The sequence below is a fragment of the Marmota monax genome, unplaced genomic scaffold (assembly GCF_021218885.2).
Source record: "Marmota monax isolate L192 unplaced genomic scaffold, Marmota_monax_Labrador192_F-V1.1 WCK01_AAM20220418_F8-fsc00077, whole genome shotgun sequence".
Classification (NCBI taxonomy): domain Eukaryota; kingdom Metazoa; phylum Chordata; class Mammalia; order Rodentia; family Sciuridae; genus Marmota; species Marmota monax.
Genome location: NW_026694610.1, coordinates 6,118,648 through 6,139,499, shown reverse-complemented (window position 1 = coordinate 6,139,499; position 20,852 = coordinate 6,118,648). Strand labels below are relative to the sequence as shown.

At 44.5% G+C, this 20,852-nt stretch overlaps 1 protein-coding gene across 8 annotated transcripts in view; it reads left to right on the top strand.

Moving 5' to 3' along the window:
* The window catches only part of Pdzd2 (PDZ domain containing 2), a 365,774-nt gene that overhangs the window by 57,128 nt on the left and 287,794 nt on the right, over window positions 1-20,852 (top strand). The window contains exon 1 of one of the 8 annotated variants that reach the window (XM_058572092.1): window positions 15,997-16,208. The exons of the other annotated variants lie outside the window; for them this stretch is intronic. The gene's annotated coding sequence lies outside the window, so the exon portion shown is untranslated. Of the gene's footprint in view, window positions 1-15,996; window positions 16,209-20,852 lie in introns of those variants that run through there. 8 annotated transcript variants of the gene reach the window in all.

Below are 20,852 nucleotides of genomic sequence, written 5' to 3'. Positions count from 1 at the left end.
ATGCAGGATGCTCATCAGTGAATGGATCTTGGTAGGAGAATCTGGGCTGCCCTTTTGCTAAAACAAAACCAGAAAAGCTTATCTCTTGTGGCTTTGCACTAGAATATGCAATCCAACCTAATTAAAGAGCAGAGGGTACACATGCATACCACTAAACCAGAAAATGTACTATAATCTGAGCTACTGTGCGTGTGTGTGTTTGTGAGTGTGTGTGTGTGCGTGCGCTAGAGGATAGAAAGGAGGGCTTAAAATAGAGTAGAGGATCCATTTTTCCTGGAGTGAGGTTTTCAATGAGATTTTGCATAGAGAACTGTATTAGTCAGTTTTGCATTACTACAACAAAATACCCAAGGCAACTAACTTAATAAAAAGAAATGGTTTACTTATGTTTTTGGAGGTTCAGTTCCAAGATGGAGTGGCCCAATTGGTTTGGGCCTCTGGCAAGTATGCCAAATGGCAATGGCAAGGTTCACATCAAAGCAAATAGTCACATATCAAGCCATAGTGTAGAGATAGAAAGAATGGGGTCCTATAATCCCCACTGAGGTCATGCCCCCAGGGACCTAAGGACCTCCCATTAGCTTTCATGTCTTAAAACTCTACAGCATCTCCCAATGAGGACACTCCCCAAGTCAAACCACAGCCAGACCCCAGAGCAGAAGCAAACCTGTGCTTAATTGTGTCTACCTGCCCTACACCGAGGGGACCCTAAAAGACACACACAAACCACAGTATATGCAGGGAGCCTAGGGTGAAGTTTTCATGAAGCTTTCCTAAGAGCTCTCCACCTCCATGCCCCTCCTCACAGGGAGGTAGAGGACCCAGGTCACTTCTTATCTGTGACTTATCTGAGGGTGTCTGACTGCAGACCTCACCAATTCCTCTTTGAATCTGAATCCTATGTACAAGTCTCAGGGCTCTCATGTAAAACAAGATGGTTGACCCCTGTGAGCTTAGGGCGACCCCAAGTTTCATCAGCCAGGCACATTCTCGGTGTACCCCGTGGCTGAGGCAGCATGGGGGCATCCACAGTAGCCTTGCAGGCTTTTCTTGGTGGATTAAACCAGTGCTCTCTCCAGTCCCCAGCCCAAGCACTGGCTGCAAGTCTCAAGGGCACCAGCCTCAGAAGGAGGAGATCTTTGCCCTTTGTATCTCTTAAAAATAGAATAACAAATAGACAACCCATGGAAAATTTGTGTCTTGAAGTCAGTAATTAACTTGGGTTCTTGAGAAATTGTACATGTCAACTCAAAGGAGAAAAGTTGGCAGTGAGCCGAGACCAAGGCTGTGGGTGATCAGAAGTGTGGTGTCTTGGTTCAGAATGCAGGTTCCCAGCCTGTCCTGGATGTGGGAAGGCCCTGGGGACTTGCAGGGATCAGCATAAGAACACAGAGCCCAGAGAAGTACTTGCAGTCAAGTGGAGTGGGCGGGGCATGTACACAGACAACGGGGTTAGCCACGCCACAGTACAATCCACCCCAAACTTAGTGGGTTAAGAGAAGAGTCAATGTATTGCTCGTGATTCTTTGGGCCAGGAATCTGGGCAATATTTGGCTAAGCAGTTTTCTGCTTCATGTGGCATTGACTTAAGTCCCTCGACAGGATCCAACTTGTGTCTGGACTGGTCCAGAGGGTCCAGGAAGACTTTGCTCTCAGGTCAAAGGCTAAGCAAGGAGGAGCAGGAAGGCTGAGTATAGCAGGCTTACTTTGTTGTGTGGCCAAGACTCTCTGTCTCTCTCTCTCTCTCTTTTTCTCCCTGTGGTCACAGGGCCTCTTCCTTTCCATTGGGTCTCTCCATCTGGTCTGTTTAGCCAGGTCACCAGATTTTTGCATGGCAGCTCAGCGCTCCCAAAAGAGAGGAAGAAACTGCTAATCTTGTTAAAGGTGAGAAACACACTGGCATAGTGTCCCTGCTGCCATATTTCAATGATGGAGCAGTCACAGAGCAGCTCAGGTTCAAAGAGGCCACCTCAATAGGGAAGTGACATGTGTGCACAGGAAGGAAAGGCATTGCAACTGTCACCTTTGGGGATGAGCTACTACAGGGATCCTTTGGAAGAATGGGAAAGATTCAAAGCCCAGGGCCACTTCCAGGGTAGTCAAGGGCAATGAAGCCACAGTGCCTTTGATGGTGCAAGGGTATCCGCCTACTACAGTACAAGATCGGTATTCCTCTGACTCCAGGAATGAGATAGAGCAACATGAACTTCCCTTGCTTCCCAACCTGGACACATTCAGCCCCAGAGTTACTTGCCAGCTTACTTCATTTTCTCCCAGGGAAAGCAATGATTTTCATCAGGAGTGTCACTCGAGTATTGGTGGCTACCTGGAGCACAGTGTGGAAGATTCTAAGGCCACATCAAGCCTCAGTGCCGTGATGTATTGGCCATGTCTCCCTGGGATATGGAATTGAGGAGGGGCATCACGTGTACCATTCAGATTTGTTCTAAGTCCAACCATGCTATACTCTTACCAGAAGGGAGACAGTTATATTTATTGGCCCCCAAACTTGCCTTGTGATTTCCCACATTCTCCATTTGCATTTCTTTCTGTGATTGCCTGCAGCCTGCCTGGCCTGCAAAGTCAGCCTACTCCTCCAAGCTTTGCAGAGCCACCCAGCTTCTAGATTTCTATAGCTTTAGGCTGAGTGACTTTCCACCATTAGACACTACCAGCATTGTTAATTATCTTTTCATCTGCATGCTACACATTCCCAATTAGGTTGTTGGATATTTGAAGTCAAAGACACATCTTGATACTCATTCTTCCAACTCCAGGTAAGTAGGCTTTTCTCCTGATAGTAATGACTTGAACATCAGAGGAAGTTTTGAATATATGAAATCTACCCCTTCAGACAGGCATCAGTGGTAGAAATGGGTTTATATTCACAGGCTGGGCTCAATAGGGCTTGCCTGGATTGGAAATAGGGTGATCCTATTGGGTCAGCGTCCCCCTGTAATGGACCTGGCTGAGGTGGTTGGGCAGCCAGTGCTGATGCTTTTGCAATTCCTGATGACATGTCCATGAGTTCACGAGTGTCCAGGACCCCACTGTTTCTATTTCCTGTTGTTTGAATTACCTGTCTGAAAATGCTTGAGTCAATATCCTGGTAGATGTTCAAAGACACCAGAGGGGGAAATTGTGTGATCAGGGAGAGGAGAGAGACTTTTGAAGGTCCTGTGGAATGGGAAAGACTGCTTCTTTCTGTCTCTGGAGGGTGGTAGTTTATTGGGTGCTTATACCCCTAAATCTGGAACTCAAGAAAGCGGATTTGGCAGAATTCCTTTGAATCATCTGTTTCTGTATTTGGGTTCAACACTTGGAGCATATAAAACCCCTGGAGAGAAATATGAAGAAACACATCAAAATTTATGTTTCTTTATTCCTAATAATTAAAATGCCTGACTCTGTGGAACCTGGTAGACCCATGGTGGGGGGGGGCAAGGAAGAAGAATCAACATCCAGGTGGGGGCAGGCCTCTCAGACACCCGTTTTCTGTGTATTGCTCTCAGGTCCCTATAGAGAAGGACTTGATAGCATTGCTGCAACATGAAATTGGTTCTTCCCTGGAGATGTACATGGCTGACATGGCTGGGTAGGGTCAGCACTTTGGATGCTCTATGTCATGTTTCTTCCTGGTCCTATGACTCTATGGGTCACCTGATGTCCCCATTGAATCACTAGTGCACATTCAGGAACCAAATAGAATCAGGATATGTTTTATGATCATGACGATACAGAGACAATCAATGTTATTCACAAACATCAGAAGCTGGATGACATCTTACAATGTATTCAGAATCATCCGAGGAAGATGAAATTATATGTAGCCCAGCCATAATGCTGAATGAATTTCATTTTTGATAATAGGTCATTCAAAGATGTTTACTAGAAATGCCACTTAGAGAATCTGCTCACCAATCACTAAGAACAGCAATAACAGGTCTAATTTGTTGTGTTCCCTTGTTGAGTGTTCGCAGACATTGTGGTCACGTGTTTTCTGTAACTGTGATCTCATTTTATCATTCTGGGTTAATGGGAGCTTCTAATGCCACCATTAAGACATAAACAACATAAGAGGGATGCTTCCTTCATCATTAGTTTAGTAGGTTTGTGTGAATTTAATTAATTCATTCCTGAAAAAGGAGATTCCTGACTTTGATACAGAAAGCATTGACTGGATCATCCCACATTTTCCTGGCAAAGGCTAGGAAAAGCAAGGACTTTTCCCAGCAAGGGCTCTTCATTCTTGTTTCCAACCCATGATCTCTCATGAGCTTGGGGACTGAGAGCATACGCATTTGGCCCATCTTCTCCCCACGCTGACTTCTCCTCTAACTTCATTCAATTTTAACATAAAGCAAGATAGAACTAACACCTCCCCTCTCTCTCGTGAAGATGTACTTTGCACTGCTTAGAAGGAGTCATTTGTGAATTTACAGTTACTGAATGCTTATTCACATTTAACCATCTGTTTAAAAAAAAAGTATCCATGATTTGTTTTAGTCGAGTGTGACAGATGTGACTGTCATGAAGGAAGAAGTTTACAATATATATATATGTGTTTACTTATTTATTTTTTGCAGTGCTGTGGATTGAACTAGGGCCTTACAAATGCTACGCAAGCACTGGCCCTGGGAAGAAGTTTCTACTTAATAGGTTTTCTAGAAACAGGAGGCACAGCATGCAGGATGGCATGGGGGAAGCATCAGGGTTGGTCAGGAAGCAAAAGGAAAAAATGTGGGTCAAAGTCTTTCTGTGGTTTCCAAGGGAAGGAATGGGCAAGGCAGGAAATGGGTTTGTGTTGGTTGGTTTGAATAAATTCAGTGGGCTCTGGGGTATAGGGTCTGTCTCTAGTTGTCTCTCCCTGACTGTGGGGTAATTAGGACAGGAGGTGACTGTGTCAGAGAGTTCAATAAAGGTGGTAGCTGATGGTGAGGAGGGACATGGCCCCTTGATTGATCAGGTTGCCTATGAAAGGTGTGCTGAAGGCAAGTGGCTTGCTGAGGACTGGTTAGACCTGGAAGGAAGAGTCTCTCCAGTCAGCAAGGCCCCAGATGCCAGAAAATCAAGAATACAGAGAAGAAGAAAACAAGTTAATATACTATCCTTTCAAATATTTACCCAAAGACAGTAAAAGTGTATCGAGTGCCAAGTATGGTCTGGCCTTGCAATTCTAGTTCCAGTCCTGGGCTCGAAGGAGGCTCTCAGGGAGAGCTTAGTGCTGAATGCATGTTCCACACACCTGGCTTGACCACAGAGCTGTGCCTGAAACACTGGCTCTACCTTCAAGGAGCATGTGGCCCATTCTGAGAAAGAGATGCACAAATATATTTATTATAACTTGGATAACTGCCATTAAAAAAAAGAAAAACCCAAACCTATCATTATTACCACCTTGGGTCCTGTTAGAATGGCCTTTGGTTCTACCTACAGCAGGTAAGTGATCATCACTCCTCATTGTCCCTGCTTCTCTCCTTAACCCCCAAACCATCAAGTCTGGGACCTTTTGCCATGGCCAAGTTTGTCACTACTTCCCCATCTCTACTGGCTATTCAGAAAGAAAGAGATGGCCTCCCCTCTGCCCCGCAGGCCTCTCTAGCAGCCTGGTTAGACAGGATGCCCATCCCTCTTGTCCTTTGTTAGTCTGCAGAGCCCTGAGCGCTAATCCACAGCAGCTGTGCACCAGGCGCTGGTGGGCATCGGGGAGGGGAGCGGTGTGGGAGGGGTGCCTGGCAGGGTAAGGCTGGAGCCCTCCCAGGGGCTGAACCACCCACAGAGCCTCTTTTCAAATGCTTTCTTGTCCCTAGAAACGGCTGTCTCTGGAAGAGGCCAGGAGCCAGCACAAGGCCCAGAGACAATCTTGAGGTAGACCATTTGTCTCAGGCCCCTCCCGCCGCCTCTTGTGTGTGTCTTCTCCTAATTTCCCTTCTGGGCCTTCCAAAGGGGTCTGGTGCATGCTGACTGTGCTGTCAGCCGTTCCGGATAACTCATTCACATTAGTGGAATTTAAAGGTCACTCTTCCCAATGGTATTTGTGCCAGAAAAGAGCCTAAGAAGGAGGTCACAGCGCATAAGCATAAAGAAATGACTTTCTAATGGGGATGGCTGAGCTGGGAATTAGCTGATGCAAAGAGGATGTGTGTGTGTGTGTGTGTGTGTGTGAGCACGCGTACGTACATGCTCGCAAGCCCCAGATCATCAGAATCTGTTCCTCCACCTTTCCAGCCAGGGATGCGGAGAACAAACTGGGGCAGGAGCCCTACCTGGGGCAAGGAGATCAGGTAACTGGAAGCTCCAGCTCAGCCTCCAAGGCCTGTGTCTGCAGGCTCTGATTGGAGGCTGGGAGGCCTCAGGGGAAGGTGTCTCACTGAGTCTGCTCTAGTTGCCACAACCAAGGACCACAGACAACATGGCTTCACAGAAACTTGTTTTCTCACAGTTTCAGAGATTCAAAATCAAGGTGCTGGCAGGGTCGGCCGCTTCTGAGGCCTCTCCGTGGCTCTCAGATGGCACCTTCACACCGTGTCCTCACATTGTTCCTTCCCCGTGTGTGAACAACTTTTCGTGCCAGATTTCCCCTTCTTCTAAGGACAGCAGTCAGACTGGATTGGGGTGCACCCACCAGCCTCATTTTAACTGAATCTCTTCTTTAAAGGTACCATCTCCAAATACAGCCACATTTTGAGGTACTGGGGGTTAGAGTTTCAACATATAAGGGTTTTGGGGGGGGCAGGGGTGGGGGTCACACAATTCAACCTATAAATGAAGGATAGCATATGGTGGGAACTCAGAGCTGCAGTTCTCAAAAAATGCTTGTTTTAGTTAGCTTTTTTGTTGCTGTGACCAAAATACCAACAAGAACAACTTAGAAGAGGAAAAGTTTATTTTGGTTCATGGTGTTCAGATGTTCAGTCCTTGGTTGACCAACTCCACAGCTCTGGGCTCAAGGGGAGGCAGAACATCATGGCGGAAGGGCGTGGCAACCAGGAAGCAAAGAGAGTGCTCTGCTCACTAGGGACAAAATATAAACCCCAGATTCACCTCCTAGCCCATGATCTACTTCCTCCAGCCATACCCCACCTGCCTACAATTACCACCTAGTTAATCCATATCAGTGGATTAATCCACTGATTAGGTTACCTGTCTCCTAATTTGATTATTTTTCATCTCTGAACATTGTTGCATTGTCTTGCACCTGAGCCTTTGGGGAACAACTCATATCTAAACCATAACAATGTTCCAGTGGCTAAGAGTTGGTAAGCTAGGGGCGTTGATTCAATAATAGTTGAATCATTGGATTCCATTATAAGAACTAGGAACAACTTTAATAGCAGAAAATAGGATGCTGTGTTAAGTGTGCAATCTCAGATTCCAGTGAGCAAAATAGGCACAGGGAGAGGAAAACTGTTGAACTAAGCAGACTTGCGGTTTTGAATTTTTGCTACAATATTTGCTTACTTGCACAGTTATTTTTTCATCCATGGCACTTGCTGACAAAACAATAGCAGGTGCCACAGATTTTAAAAGTTTCTGAGAGAAAAACCTGAAACAGACAAAATGCCAAGCTTGTATTAAATAAATTCTGTGTATTTGGGGAAACTCACTATTATTCAGTTTTAGTAACGGGTCTATCATCGGTGTTCTAAAAGAACATAGTTTGAGAATCATGATGGAAAGCAAGGTCCTGTCTTCTAAAATCTAAAAAGTATATATTTTTCTCTCTTTTTGGTACTAGGGGTTGAACCCAGGGGTGCTCTACCACTGAGCCATATCCCTTGCCCTTTTTACTTTTATTGTGAGGGTCTAAGTTGCCCAGGCTGGTCTTGAACTTGTGATCCTCCTGCATGACTAAGACTACAGATATATCCCACCTCACCTGGCCTCCGCATCTGTTTTTTCATTTATTCAACATAATTGATTTGAGTGTCTTCAAAAACGCATACCACTCCTCCAGACATTGGTGAGAGAGAAAGCATGAGATTCTGATCCTTCCTTGAGACCCTGAATTATCAATTCAGAATTTTGGTTGAGGGGCTGGGCAAGTAGCTCAGGTGATCGAGTGCTTGCCCAGTATGTATGAGCCTTGGGCCTGCCCCCCTGCACTGCATAAAAAGAAAAGGAAAAAAAAAATTTGGTCACAAACCACAGAATTCACTGCAGCTGGTTTAAGCCGAGGAGTAATTTACTGAAGAGGCTCCAGCAGAGGAAGAACTAACTAGGAAGCAAAACAGCTGCTGTAGTTAGATCTGAAATGTCTCCCAAAGGCCTGTGTGTTAAACACTTGGTCCCCTGCCAGTGGTGATAGAACCTTCAGGAGGCGGGGCCTAGTGGAAGGAAATTGTGTCACTGGGGCTGTGCCCTTGGAAGGAATATTGGGACACTGGCCCCTTACTTTCTTTTTTACTTCCCAGTTGCCATGAGGTGAACCAACTTTTGGGTCTGACTCACCACAGACCCAAAAGCAATAGGCTAACCAACTGTGGACTGCATCTTCTGAAACCAAGAGCCAAAATAAACCTTTCCTCCCTTTACATTGATTTATCTCAGGTATTTTATTACAGCAGTGGAAAGCTGACTCACATAAAAGCAAATGCAGGCAAAAGCACTGTTCTAGTGGAAACCTTCCTGAGCTCATTGACACCTAGCCAACAATGTTTGATGCTGAGTACAAGACAGCATTTTAAGATGTCTTAGTCTGTTTTTTGTTGCTATAACAGAACACTTGAGATTGGGTCATTTATAAAGAAAATTTTATTTTGGCTGGATGGCCCTGGAGGTGCAAAAGCATGGCTTCAACATATGTTTGCTTCTGGTAAGGGCCCCGTGCTGCTTCAACTCAGGCAAGAAATTAGAAGGTAAGTAGGCAAGTGCAAAGAGAAGTCACATGATGAGAGAGGAAGCAAGAGAAAGCCAAGGTGGCCAACTAACTTTATATGAGTATATATGTATGAGCCTTGGGCCTGACCCCCTCCACTGAATGGTAACTAATCCAATTCCTATGAGAGGGAGAACTCACTCACACAAAATTGCATTAATATTCACGGGAGCTCCACCCCCATGACCCAAACACCTTCCTCTAGGCCCCACCTCCAACACTGCCATCTTGATGAATTAAGCCTCAGTGAGTTTTGGTGGGGACAAACTATATTCAGACCATAGCAAAGATCCTTTGTTGCCCCTGTCTCAGAAAGGTGGATACCTCCAGCCACCTTTGCCAAAATGGCGTCCAAAGACAGCCACTGCTTTGTGCCTTTCACTTCTGATTGGCAGAGTCCAGGCCACATGACTGTACCATAGCTTCAAGAGAAGGCAGGAGAGCAAGTTTCTGATTTCTGTCTTAAAGATCTATGGGATCATAAGATGGGAAATTCTGCAAACAGAGTGGGGAAATGCTATTATTGATAACATGCTTAGGCATGGTGGGGACCAGGACAGGGACCGCTAACAGCATGGGATAATGAGGGAAGACTTCCTGGAGGAGGTGATTGATGATTGAGCTCATGTTGATGGATAAACCAAAGGGGGACATCTTGGAGTTAAATTAGACCCCCCACTGTCTGACTAACATGCCTCTACTGTGAGTGTGCCAAGTTCAGAAAATGGGAACTGATGAAGCAAGAAGAAAAGGCGGGTTGGAATCTGCATATGTTTATGGGGGACCCATGTAGGAGCTCCCTGGAAAGTGCTCGGGGCATCCTCTGCTGGACTATCTGAGCAACTGACTTGGGTTCTGTCTTTTTTCCTCCCAACTGTGCTCCCTTCAGGTGTCCTAATAGGTTATGGCTTCCATTAGGAAGTGTGCAGTGTGTTTTCAGAAGGGCTTTTTGGAAATACAAAACTTGACTCCAAAGGAGTGCTTCTGTTTTATCTCTTCCTTCTTTTTGTTATTTTTCTTTCTTTTTAAGTTAAGTGTAAATGGAAAATACAAATCTATCCATAACTAGCACCTGTTTTATACTTTATCTTTTAAAAAGACCTCTAATGCAATCAAGTTATGCCTACCATTTTGTGATTTTTTTTTTTTCTGATTTCTTTATCTTAAATTCCCTAAAAAGTGAGTCTTAGTAGCAGTTCTTTGAAATTGTATTTGGTCAATAAATACTTTTTTTCCCATACTAGGGATTGATCCTAGGGTGCTCTACCTCTGAGCTGTACCCCCAATCCTTTATATATTTTTATTTTGAGACTGGGTCTTGTTGAGTTGTTCAGGCTGGCCTCCAAGTTGTGATCCTCCTGCCTCAGCCTCCTGAGTAGCTTGGATTACAGGTGTGCACTGTGCTGCCCTGCTAGAATGATAATATGAGTCTGAGGTTGGCTTAGAGAGTAGGAATAGGGGCTAACCTTCCCCCTAAATCTGTTTCTCAGGCTTGGTAAATGCTATCACTTTGTGATTACCTTAAGTCACAGCCTTTGCTCCCCTCTCTTACCCCCTGGACATCAGCAAGTCCACAGGCTCTGCTTGCAGTTCACCTGGAATTTGTCTCCTCCTCCCCAAGTTCACTACCCCGTCCTTATGCAGGGCCCCTGCCCCAGCCTGAACACTCCCCATTACTGGTCTCCTTAAGGCCACTTCTCTCACTATAGCCAAGTGAGACTTACAAACAGAAGCTTGTCTGTTGCATCTGACTCCCCAGTGCTGGTTTCTCATTGCTTTTAGACAAAACAAGGCCTTTCGCAAGGTGGCCCTGACCACATTGTTTGGTGGTCCCCTCCCTCTCACTCTTGGCCAGCTAGCAGCCACAGGTGGCCTTCCAGCCTTGCCTCAGGCGTGCTGTGGGCTCTGACTATTCCATCCTCTGCTCTGCACAGCTGGGTTCTTCTTAGCTATTAGGCCTCTGCTTAAATGTCATTTCCTCTGAGAGCATCTCTCATCTTTTGTCTATATAGTGCCCTGCTCTCCCCTAAACTGGTATTTTCTTATTGTAGCCCCCTGTTTATTTCTCTTCTGGCATTTAACACAATAATCCGTATATTTTTGGTTTACTTATTATGTACCTCTCCTTCTAGAATCTGTGTTCTGAGGAGGTGGAGATCTTATCAGCCTGTACCCACAGCATCTGGCCTGAAAGTGCTCAGCAAGTATTTCTGGAAGGAGCGAAGCAATTCAGGACCTCCAAGCCCTCTGCCAGACCTCTCCCTGCTCCCCTTGGAGGGGGACTTTAGCTGGGGAGGTTACCACTGGCCTCTCAGAGTTCTCACAGGCTGCAACCCTCCCAACAGCAGACCCCAGGGTGTCCCCAGGCTCTGAGCTGCCCCTACCCCCTGCTCAGTGATGGCAGCCATGTTCAGATGACCCACATTTCATCCAACCATGTCTCAGCCAGCCTGTCTCACTGGATGCTTCCCAGCTGTCTGGGTCTCCACTCCCTGCTGCGTGGGTAGTAGAGGTGAAGCAGGCTCTCCTGGGTCTTCCCTGCAGGTGTGTAATGCAGTGGAAAGAGCACTGAACTTGGAGGCTGGGATGCAGCTTTGGAGTTCCTTCCTCCCCTGAGCTATATAAATTCAGGAAATTCACTCTGTCCTGAGCCTCCCTTTCCTAATTTACAGAATGTTAGCTGAGGTCCCTGCTCTAGGTTATCTTTCAGGGTTGCCAAATTGATGTTCGTGGCTGTCTGTGGCCAACTATAAGTACGTAGTAGAGGCATTGCCCAACATGCCATAGCTTCATTTGGAAAGAGGAAGGTTAACTTGAACATGAGGAAGCCAGATCAAAAACATTGCCTGGCAAGGATGTGGGAGAAAAGGCACACTCATACGCTGCCGGTGGGCTGCAGATTGGTGCAGCCAATATGGAAAGCAGTATGGAGAATCCTTGGAAAACTTGTAATGGAACCACCATTCGACCCAACTATCCCACTCCTCGGTTTATACCCAAAGAACATAAAATCAGCATACTATAGTGACACAGCCACATCAATGTTTATAGCAGCTCAATTCACAATATCTAAAATAGGGAACCAACCTAGGTGCTCTACAACAGATGAGTGGATAAAGAAAATGTGGTATATATACAGTGGAATGTTACTCAGCCATAAAGAAGAGTGAAATTATGGCATTTGCTGGTAAACAGATGGGACTGGAGATTATCATGCTGAGTGAAATAAGCCAATCCCTCAAAACCAAAGGCCGAATGTTCTCTCTGATATGTGAATGCTAACACACAATGAGTGGGATAGAAGTGCATTGGATTAGACACCGGGAATGAAGGGAAGGGATGGAATAGGAAAGACAGCAGAATGAATCAGACATAGCTTTCCTATGTTCATATATGAATACATGACCAGTGTAACTCCACATCATGTTCAACCACAAAAATGGGATCCTAAATAGAATAACTTATACTCCATGTATGTATAATATGTCAAAACACATGTCTATGTAAAAAGAACACGTTTTTTAAAAAGAAAAAAAAATGTTGCCTGAAAAAAGTTTTTATTCCTTTCAGCAGAAGACTTCCCCAGGGGAAGACTGGGGGGTAGGCAGGGAAGGCTGGATGCTGAGCCTGGGAGTGACCATTCTGTATAAGGCTTTGCCCTGCCCACTGCACTGTGGTCTGAAGCACATGCTTGGTCCAGAAAGCTATCTATCATTCAAATAGTGAGGAGCCAAGGGAGGACTGCCTTGCAGAGGACAGGCGCTGAGTTGTGCATTTTGGTGAGATGTCTTTTGGGTCACTCTGAGAGTGCGGTTGGTTGAAATTCTTTCCTGCAGTAACATCTCCCACTGCAGATACTCAGGCCAGCATCCCATGATCAACTAGGAGGCAGTTACTGAATGTCTATGGGTCGAAGAAATCTGATTCCATCTCTACCCCTACAGCAGGATTTTTTTTTAACTTCAGTACTAGTAACATTTTGGGTGGGATAATTCTTTGCTGTGGGGGCAGTGGACTGTCCTGTCCATTTGGCAGCATCTTCTGGCTTCCACCCACCAGGTACCAATAGCACAGCAACCCCCGACTCCATGATTCTGAGATACATGAATATGCATGCACACACACACACACACACAGACACATGCTCATGATGACTGAATACATCTGCAGACATTGCCCAATGTCCCCTGGGAGCAAAATCCATGCCCTATGCACACACCTCTTAAGAAAAACTGCCCTAACAGAAATAATAAACAGGATAGGTACAAAGAATTCAGAGGAGGAGGACAGGGAAGAGTACTTCAAGTACTTCAAGCTAAATACAAAACACAAATGCATTTATGCAAGTCATCTGACTGCCCAAATATTGGAGAGCCTTGTTTCTGGACATTCCTTGGGTGGGACAAAGATTATTGTGACCACATTAATATGATGCTTCTTTGTAGCATTTATCTAGCCTGGGAAAATTCAGAGATTTATATACTTCTTGGTTGCAAAGATTAGTTTACCTTAACAAAGTCATTGTCCATGAAATGAGACTGCATTTGATAAGGTGGTTGTTGTGGGGATCAAGATAGTGTATGCAGCAGCCTCAGCCTCCAGTCCATGGCAATTTTTATGAATTCTTGCTTTATTTCTATATCATTTGGTATTATCTCATACCTATTATGCAATGTGCATCTTCTCTGGTCTATTTAGATATCTAATTTGATTTATATATGCTAACATGTAATTATATATATTTATATATTAATATATAGCATTAGGTCTTATTTGATGCTCACAAGCACCCTGCAAAATAAGTGGCTTGACACCCATTTTACAGATGGAAAAGTGAGATTTGCAAAGGTATAGCATCTTATCAGGGTCACATAGTCTGCACAGGTTAGAGATGGTGTTTGGACTTGGCCTGTCCACCTACAGGAGCTGCTTTGGGCACTGTACTGAAGGAGTGTGAGGTTAGAAGTTAGAGGTCTGTCCCCAGCTCTTTTCATACCCCTATCAATGTAAGAGCAATTGCTCTTCACCTGAGGGTTGCATCTACAAAACAGAGAGGTCTGTTTTTAATAGACATGTCTTCACCCAAAGAGATGCTAGATTCGAAGTCGACAGAGGGTGTGTCTTGACACCCTTGGCACCTCCAGTGTCATACCCAGAGGTGTTGGATAATAACTATTTGCAGTTTGATTTTCCTCGACTCCAGTGTACTTCTGGCAAGGTTTAGTGTTTGAGGAGGAGTGAAAACTCTTCATTCCTCTTAAGGAATGGAAATTCTATCTTACATCTTAGCTGCAGGGATGAATTATTTCTCATTGTCCTCTAATTTTAGACCCCACGAGGAGCAGCTGTTTAAAGAGTTGCTTGAGTCAGTATCGGCATTTTGTGCATGCACCCTGCTCTTTCTGCAGGACCTGATTGGATCAGCATGTGACTCTGACATGAAGTGCATCTCTCTTGAGTTGGGATGCAGGAGAGGGGCAGCTCACTGCTCTGCTGAAGCCAAGGGAGAAAAATCTATTCCAGGAAAACAAATTCTCAGTTTTTTGTGTGTGAGTGTGTGTGAGTGTGTGTGTGTGTGTGTGTGTGTGTTGTGAGAAAGGGGATGGGATTGGTGAAAAATCTATACCTGGGAGTCCTTACATATGATAGACCTAGAGAATCGGTATTTGGGGGAAGGAGAGGTCCTCACAGGAGTCATAAAATGAGAAAGTCTTCAGCTGTGTCATGATGTGGACCATGAAGTTATTTATACTTGAAAAACATTTTAGACCATTCAATGTGGGCTGGAGATCTAGCTCAGAAGTAGAGCACTTGCCTAGAACACTTGAGGCCCTGGGTTTAAGCCCCAATACTGCAAAACAAAAACAACAAAAAATATTCAATGCATGCTTGCTTTGAAAGGAGAAAGAAACTTTGAGGAAAGGAACAAAAGGGTGGATAATTGGGTGATAGTCCTACTGACAATAATTGTCATGAGCCAGCAATTGCTGATTCTGCCTAAATGAAGTAGCTGGTTGTGAGGCCTTCAAACGCTGGTGTGTCTTCTCAAGGTTGTGTATATCATAATTGGTCTAAAGTGAATTTCTTTGTTTGTTTGTTTGTTTTTTTCTGGTCTAAGGGAAAATATCTGTCTTGCATGTTTGAGCTCCCAAGGTATTTTCAAGCCTAAACTGCCCAGCCTTTTGGCTTGCGTATGACTGATTTATATCTCCTCTTTCTAGTCTGCATGTTGTATTCAAGAGCATTTTCAGGGTAGCTACTGTTTTTGTTGAAGTTGTGGTTTTGCTTTTGTTTTAAATTTCCAAATTCAAAAAATGGCTATAGATTGGGCATGCCTGGTTAAGAGGCCTGAAATGATAAGGCCCCAGATTTGCTGGGTCTCCTAGGTACCCACGGCAGCATAGGGCATGCTCACTGGGCATTGGCTTTATTTATGTATTTTTTTTATTGAGGTAAAATTAACCATCTTGAAGTGTACAAGTCAGTGGCATTGAGTACTTTCACAACATTGTACAACTGTCACCTCTGGTTCCAAAACATCTTCATCATCCCCTAAAGAGACCCCCACTTGTTTCCCACTTGCTGTTCTCCCCAGCCCCTGGCAGCCACTAATCTGCTCTCTGCCTCCGTAAACTTAAGTGTCCTGGATAATTCACAGAAGTGGAATCACACCTTATGTGACCTTTCATGTCTGGCTTCTTTCACTTCGCATAATGTTTTTGTCTATGCTGCAGCCTGTATCAGACCTCCATTTCTTTCTAAGGCTGAATCCTACTCTCTCTTGTATGTATACACCACATTTTGTTTATCCATTTATCTGTTAATGGACATTTGTGTTATTTTTACTTTAGGGCTGTTACAAACAGTGCTACTATAAGCATTCAAATACATGTGTTTGTTTGCATACCTGTTTTTAGTTTGCGGGGGGGGGGGGGGGGGGATATACTTAGGAATAAAATTACCCAGTTGTGTGGTTCTTCTGTGTTAACCTTGTGAGGAATCAGCATTGGTTTTAATGATTTAGCTCCCAGGCTGCTGTTAGGACCATGAGAGGGATTTTGCTAGAATCATGAAATGCAGGTGGTAGAAAAAGCCCTTCATCTTCTCATTCATTTCAGGAAGCCTGTCTGTAACAAAACTTAAGAGAAGCCCTTCCATCCTCTACCTGTACAATTCCCATGTGGAGGAATCTCCACCTCCCAAGGACAGCCATTCATTCCATTGATGGGCAGCCCTACCTGATGGCTTGCTCTGTTTCTGCCCTATTCCTCTACCTGGAATCCATAGACTCTCAGATGAGCTTCAGTGTGGAGAGGTGGTGAAAGAACAGGTAATTATTATTATTATTATTATTATTATTTTGGTGGGCTCCCAAGGATTGAACCCAGGGGTACTTAATCACTGAGCCACGTCCCCAGCCTGTTTTATATTTTATTTTGAGTCAGAGTCTCGCTAAGTTGCTCAGGGCCTTGCTAAGTTGCTGAGGCTGGCTTTGAACTTGTGATCCTTCTGCCTTAGCCTCCCAAGCCTCTAGATTACAGGCATGTGCTGGCACTATTTAAGGAGTTCCTAAATCGTGTTCTGGAGTAATCCAATGATGTCATCTTTCTCTTCTACCCCTGAGTCTTCAAAGATTTTCTGGAAGACCATTGCTTGATTGACACCTGCCCTCTGCTTGCCTCTGACATACAGATGCAAAGACCAGGAAAGGGTAACATTTTCCCAAATGCCTACCTAAGAGAGCAGAGGTGGGGCTGGAAGGCTGTGAGGGAGGAGGTGGGAGGCAAAATAAACAACAACAACAAAAAACATGGCAAGCCCCTCACAGGGGCCCCATTGTCCATGACCTTGGCAGACTGCGGTTCACTGCAGATAGTGGGAGAATTTGCTATCTAGAAATTGTTTCATCTGGAGGGAAGGCCATTTTTGAGAAAGCTGAGGAAGTCCTTGAAAGTTGCACAATTTATGATGTTGATAGGGTACGAAAATATTCGGAGCAACTCTTTTTTAAAGTAAGTCATTTATTGAAGTATAATAGACATACAGAAAAGCATCTATCACAAAATAGAGCCTATTGTATAGTTCTGTTTATATAAAATTCAACAAAAGGCGGGATATTGGCTACTTTTAGATAGTACACACCTAGAAGGGATCTCGCCGGCTACCCTGCAGGTGCTGGTCATGTTCTGATCCTTGATCGGGAGCCACTCTTTGTGACTTAAAAGAGTTTCAAATATTATTTGTTATACATCAAACTGAGGAAGGAGAAATGCTGGGGGTTAAGTTGGATACCCTAAGCCTTGTGTTTGGGGTGTCTTTGGTTTCTGTCTCCCTGGCATCTTCTCCCCCTTCTTTGGCTATAGAGCACATCCCTCCTCACTCTTGGGGCATGTTCTGTGTGGGGTCTGATGTACCCTCTACTCCCAGAGCAGGCACGTGTCAGGGACTGGTTAAGCAATAGGCACGTGACTCAAGTCAGACAAGGCCTCTAACCTGAGATTTTTCCTAGAACCACTGGGGAAAAGGCACTGGATCTCAGCTGGGATATCTAAGTTGTTAGGACAGGAGTTTGGGGCTATTGGTGGGTGTTTTTGCTACTGTGTGGGTCAAATGGGAATGACACCAGCACCGAAGACAGAGAAGTCAAGATTCCTGGTGGAGAATACGTGGATCCCACTGTTCTGAGAGCTACCTCCAGTCCTGTGATGCAGGAAAAACAAATGAACTATTTTCTCCTGCTATGTTCTCATTCGGCAGAACAATGGAACACTTCAGTGACCAAGTGTAAGTTTCTTAATATGAATGACATCAACTGAGTGCCCTACATTTCAATTCTGTTAGCATCAGGCCCCACAGTTGGAGCACTTGGTCTCACAGAACTACTTCAGATGCCTTCACCAGCCTCAGGTTCTTACCAGTACTTCTGACTCTCTGTCTATAAGTCTGGGATCCCCGTGACTTCCTGTTTAGATTCATAATTTGCCAGGATGGCTCACAGAACTCAGGGAAATATTTGCTTCTGTTTACCAGTTTATTTTATTATGAAAGATATGATAAAGGATACAGATGAACAGCAAGATAAAGAGATGGGTAGGATAAGATGGGCATACCTTCCTGGGGTGCACCCCCTCTTAGAACTTCCACATTTGAAGCAACACAGAAGTTCTTCAAACCCTGTCCTTTGGGGGTTTTAGGGAGGTTTCATTGTATAGGAATGATTGAATAAATCATTGGCCACTTGTGATCAACTCAACCCTCAGCCCCTCTCCCTTCCCCAGAGATTGGTTCTCAGAGCCATCCCTCCCGCCATGGCCACCCAGGATCCAGGCATCTCCTTAGTCTGCAAAAAGACACTGACTGTGAAAACTCAAGGGTTTTGTGGAGCTGTGTGCCAGGAAACAGGGAAAACAGCAAAAATATATTTCTTCTAACAAATCCCACTATCACTATTCCTCCTGGGCCTCTCCGTTCACACGCATGAGTAAATCCCCTTTTCTGCTCTGCTCTTCAGGTCGGGTTTCTATCCGTTGCCTCCAAGGGCTCTGAGTGATTAAAATAGGTCAGCTGGACCTGTTTGGCCAGGTCAGTTGGAACCATCAGATATATTTAGATGTAGCTCTCAGTCTCTCTGTGAGCACTGGTGGAAGGGCATGGAGACAGCTCCAAAGTAGGAGGAGGGCTGGGAGGGGGTGGGGGGCTGTCAAAGTGGCCACTGGACTGGAGGGATGGGCTGAGGGACTAGTTCTGAACTTGTCCTGGCATAGCTCAAGCACTGTTTTTGCCTAGTGTCCTCATTTGGGAAGGCATGATAGGGACATTTAGTGCTCTCACTTTCCTCCCTTCTCCTGGTACATAGATAGATCTTGATGCTTTTTTAAGTCCAGTACTTCTGACTCGCTGAAGTACAAGCAATAAGAGCATATAGCTTGATGGAGGCTTACCAGCCTGCTGGAAATAACCAGGAAGAGCCCAGTAATGACCTTCCATTACCCATTTAATATAAACTCTGTGTTTTAAAAAAAAAAAAAAAAATCCCAAGTTGTAAAGCACACAAAGTTGCTCCAAAGTGGCAGTTTCAGGAAAGAAATTGTTAAGGTGCTCCATTCTGGTGAGTGGAATGTACTAAATCAAATCATCGAAAACGGAGATGTTGATAGGATCTTGTGTTTTGCTATTTGGGTCGTTAGTTATTTACTAGATAGAAAATACTCTTCAACAAAACATTTAGTGATTTTTGATAAGTTTGTAAGTCAAAACAAGATAATATCATTAAAATAATCAATAGACTTCCTTGCTTTTGGCTTATCTTTCTATTGTTGCTCATCTTCTGCCTGAAAGTCCGTGGAGGGCTGGTGGGTGCCACATTAAGGTAAGAGAAGCTGTTCAGGAGATGCCTGGGACTCAACCTCACTTGATGCAAGATTTTTGCACTGAATCCCACAAGTCTACTGCAGCCTTACAACCTTGTTTCATTTTACTGTTTAACCTTCTTGGATTCATCAACTCACCTTGAAGTGAACAACTGCAAAGAGACTTGTACAAGATTTACAGGGGAAAATATTTTAGATCTCAAAATTGCTTTAAGGATAGCACCACATACAATCACATGATTGAAAAGAAGTTTAGGGATGACCTCTAATTCTGTCATCTTATTTTATCACAAAGGGGAAATTATAAAATTTGGCAGAATAAGACTAGACCTAGGTCTATGGTGCTAAGCCAATGGTATGGTCACCTTCACCTTAGGGCTAGGATGGACTGACCTATTTCATGGAACTTCAGGGCAGCCTTCCTTATTGGAATAGAGGAAAATAGGGTCCAGAGAATCCTGCAGCTGTAAGTTCACAGTAAGGTATGCCCTTTGTATGGCACATATCCTCTGAAAGATGCTAAATGGGACCTGGAATAACCACAGGTCATTCAATAATATCATTTTTAGCTACTGTTATAAATTCCTCCTCCCCTTCTGTGACTTATAGGAAAGGCTAAAATAATGCAGATGCATCTCTTTAGATTTCATCTCGGTTTTTTTTTCTCTTCCTCTTGGCGGGGGGGGGGGGGTTAGAAAGCAGTGGTATCCAGAAGGGAAGTGTGTTGATAATTTATAGCTGGATAAATCTGCTTTTGAACTATACCATGACCATGCAAATTAAAATTAGCATTTGCTCTTTTTAGACCAGGTGTTCTGATCACTGTTTTATATAGATCATTTCATTTAATTCTCTCAAAACCCATGAGAGGCAGACATTGGTTGAGGCCCCACTTTTTCTGATGAGAAAACCGAGGCTCAGAGCCACCAGGTCTACTAAGTACAATCTTCAATCACCATGGAAGACAGCAGTCTTGAAGATCAGCCACAAAAATCACATTTTTTAGAATGTTGCCAAGATTTCAAGGTATGAAATCCATGATGCATTTAGATCATGGGAATGTGTCCTAGAACCATTTTGTTCCAGAGAGCTCAGAAAAGGATAGTCCTCCTCTCCACAGATGGGGTCCTCAGCTTTAACCTCAAACTTTCTCACGTCTGCAGGGTCTGATAACAGAAATTTTTTACCTGCAGTAAGTAAACACCTTGACGATCCTTGCAGGGGCATTTGGGCAGAGGTGTGTCCTTGTTCAGTTGAGGTTTTTGCTTTGTTTCAGGGGAGGGAGTGCTGGATTTATCAGTGCAGAAGATGCAGGGGCTCCAGGAGGCTTCTGAAGCTGCAGGCGGATTCCTGGGGAGAGGGTGACACTGACGTGCCAGTTCTCCTTACAGTCTGGTTCTGCACTTTCTAAAAATACTCGTGACAAACAGCTAATGGGCATTTTGGCCACACAGCTCTAAACCGCTGCTGCCATTTCAAATGGAATGCTTCTCCTTCAGGCCCGTTCGCCTTGATTTATATGACTGGGATAAGCTCAGCCGTTTCACAGAACTTCACAACAGCCCACTCACCAGAGGCTCTTTAAAAACAAGAAAGTGCATTTC